Below are 3,429 nucleotides of genomic sequence, written 5' to 3'. Positions count from 1 at the left end.
TTAATTGTTTGTACCATTCATCAGAGATCCCCACAGATGGTAACTTTGCCTTGCCTGTTTTTTCCATTTTCATTATTTTTTTCTTCAGTAAATCATCCATCGGCAAAGTGAATATTTCTTTCAGAGGTTTTCGGGAGATTTATCTAAAAATATGAATTTTTCGTAATTCTAATCATAATTTTTAAAACTAGTTCATAACTAATTATTTTACGTTACCGTTATCAACAGTTATTGATGAAAACTTATGAATAAAACGATGTTCGTCAATCATTGCAGGCGTAGGATCCAAATTTTCTTTCATAAATTCTAAAAATAGTCACATCAAATTAAATTTATCGAACATAAATGTGAGGTTGACATTTACATACCTAATTGATAAATTTTGTTGTTTATAGGATTTGTAGGATGAATATTTGTGAGCTCTGTTGTAATCTATCTGAGCTGTACAGACATATCTAAGTTTGTATCATCAGTAGAGATAGTTTGATCAATTAGGCTGTGTTCACTAAAGTCTTTAGAAGGGCACCGTATTACATTATTGCTATCAGTTAATGATTCTTGAAGACTAACTTGACTAGATTCATATGTAACCGTAAAAAGTTGTCCATCATTAGTTAAATTATTTTATTCACAGTTTATCACATTAGAATGATTGTCTAAGATGATAACAAATTGTAATACATCTTTAATAAGTCAGTTTTCGTCACAGGTGACCCTATTGCTGCTCTGTAGAATAACAACTGAACAATAACATCCTCTTCTTTTAAAGATAATACTGTCGCTGGCTCAGTTCTAATTTTTGCCTTCTCAGGACTAATACTTTTTCATCTAACAAAGGTAGCAATCGGTACTCCATAAATAGCAACTGCTTTTCTCAAGGACATCTCTATGTCTTCTATTGCTTTTAAAGCTTTTTCTATATTTGACGAATCATAATTACTTAAGCCTTTTAACTTTTTTTTCTTCAGTTTATTATTCACATTGGAACACAACACTTTTTTTTGGTTGAATTTGATGATTGAGTTTTTGTCTCTTTAGGATTTTGTTTATCCCTCATTATCTCAGCTTTTTATTATAAATTACTTTTTACTTAGCCTGAAATAAATAATATACTTTTAGAGTCAATATACAACAAAATATTATAAATTTATCCAAAACATTTAATTAAAAAAACAGAAAAACTTGTTGACAAAGTTATTCAATGTTATGATTTGAGGTTAGGTTCATAATCTAAAGCTATTTGACTAAAAATACGTACTTTTAGAAAAATATTTGAGGTTTTAATAACAGCCAATATTTTATGACATATAATTGCACTATTTTTATAATTAATATAACATATTAACAATATAAAATCTTATAAATGTACACTGTCTCACTTGTCACAGTGTTTACACGCTGTGGCATTTTCCGCCGGGCTTAAGCATACTGGTGGGAGGCTCCGCCAGATGGCGGCACCTCCCGAGCTGATAATAAAAAGTTCATTAGAAATAAGATTTAGTTTTAAGTTAATATTGTTTATTTATATTTTATTTCAGCCCAGAAAGCGATCAGGATGGTCGCCGGTGATTAAAATTAGCGTGATTTAACTTTGAAATTTAACTTAAAGAATTTAATATTTTTAATTAATTCAATTTACTAAATTAGATGGGGCTCCAGTGAGTGGCCGACGGGCCTGAGAATACCCGAGGCCCCCAGTCTAGAGCAGACGAGCCTGACGCTCCCCTCAAATTTGTCTTTTGAACTCACGTTTGATTTTAAATTATTAAATAACTATCTAAACAATGATTATGATTGTTGCTGAAATGTTATTGCATGCGGATGCCGGCTCGATTTGCGCTTCGGGGGAGAATTACTCAGTGTTTGGTGGAATTGGAAATTTTGGAAAAAGAACGGTACCGGCGATAGTCCGAGGTGACGGGAAGTCCCTCATGAGGGCAAGTCAGTAGCCGCAGCTGGCAGCATGCTGCCGGCGGAATAGATAGTCAGTCACAGGCATGATACCAGATTGCAAGCACCAGTGTGGTCAAGCCATTCAATTCTGGTATAATAATTTGCAATTGTTGTTTAAGTTGCTCAACAATTCGTTATTAATTTACTGTTTGGTTCGTTTGAGACTTAATTTGGTGATTCTGGCTGATCGTATTAACGCATTCTTGTAAGTCCTTGAGTATTATTCCACCGCGGTAATTACTGAGATTCTCTCGGGCGGGAACCGGCGCCGGTTTTCCACGTGAGGCCGCCATCTTGACCACGTGGCTGACACGTAATGAATTAATCACAGTGAGCTATTTGATAATAAAATTTAAATTCAGTTATATTCAAACGTGGGCTAATTTGTTTGTTAAAATTAAAGAAAGGCCTTTCGGGGAAAATCTCACGGCGGCTGATTGCCTGATCGCGTCCTGTGGCTCGCGTCAATTTATTACGCAAGTACCTAAACCAAAATTGGTACTGCGGTATTTTTATGATTATTGTGTCCCACGCGACATATTATTGTTATATTTATAATTTGTACAGCGTGATTCACGATTGGCATTGTTAATTATTAATTATTACAATCATTATTTTGAGCGTGATCAACAATCAATATTACTAAATATTAATTGATGTTACAATTTTTGTTTGGATACAATTTACAAATAATGTAGATGAATATTCTTTGGTTTCTTTTACAACTATTATTTTTGTGATTGATGACATCAGGCGTCGAGTATTATGAGTATTACTTTCGTTTTATTTTTATATATTATTTATCATCAAAGCTATTATTATTTTGCGTTATTTATGATTAATATTGTTATATGTTAATTGCCATCGCAGGTATTATTGTCAAGCGCAAGTCGTTTTTAATATTATTAAATCTTGATCATTGTTAAGATTATTAATTTATTGCAATTATTATTATTTCCGAGCGCAATATTAATATATTTTAAGGTGAATAGAAAGTTATTTGTTAATCAAGAATTCCACAAAGGATTTATTTGTAATTTGAAATAGACTTAAGTTGGCCCACGGAGGATCTTAGTGATTTAAACCTCTTAGGCCTTAATCTGAATAAATTTATAGCTAAGAATTTATTTGGAACTATTTCATTTTCTTGAAGTATTTTCTTAGATTAATTCTTTTATGCTAACTATTTGACTTTCATGTATTCTTTTCCTGCAACTCATCTTCCTATCTTACCTAGTTATTATAAAATAGTATGTTATAATTAATTCTTTATTATTTCCGATTCTGAGGTCCATTCTAATCGTAAACTTGATTTCCTCGTGGCTTATTTTTCAATCATATTGATTTAAATCGTTAATTGACCGTCCGGCGCGACCCCTGGAATTGTTATTATTTTTTGGTAATTTTTCACAAAAATTACCTGGCGTCCAAATGTGCACTAACCCAGCCTGAGGGGTCTCCGGGTTAATTTTATTA

At 32.4% G+C, this 3,429-nt stretch overlaps 1 long non-coding RNA gene across 2 annotated transcripts; it reads right to left on the bottom strand.

Annotated features, from left to right (window-relative positions):
- Positions 1-122: 122 nt before the first annotated feature.
- On the bottom strand, positions 123-1,371 carry LOC123273696. 2 transcript variants are annotated; one of them, XR_006511355.1, is made up of 5 exons: positions 1,259-1,370; positions 682-1,095; positions 369-574; positions 217-306; positions 123-143 (listed from the first exon to the last, which is right to left on the bottom strand). It is a non-coding gene; the product is annotated as an uncharacterized LOC123273696 (long non-coding RNA). The 2 variants fall into 2 exon arrangements; XR_006511354.1 differs by having other exon boundaries at positions 369-1,095; positions 1,259-1,371.
- Between the last annotated feature and the right edge of the window lie 2,058 nt (positions 1,372-3,429).

The sequence above is a fragment of the Cotesia glomerata genome, unplaced genomic scaffold (genome assembly GCF_020080835.1).
Source record: "Cotesia glomerata isolate CgM1 unplaced genomic scaffold, MPM_Cglom_v2.3 scaffold_1212, whole genome shotgun sequence".
Taxonomy (NCBI): Eukaryota; Metazoa; Arthropoda; class Insecta; order Hymenoptera; family Braconidae; genus Cotesia; species Cotesia glomerata.
The sequence above is the reverse complement of the archived record's forward strand: the minus strand, read 5'-3'. Positions and strand labels throughout refer to the sequence as shown.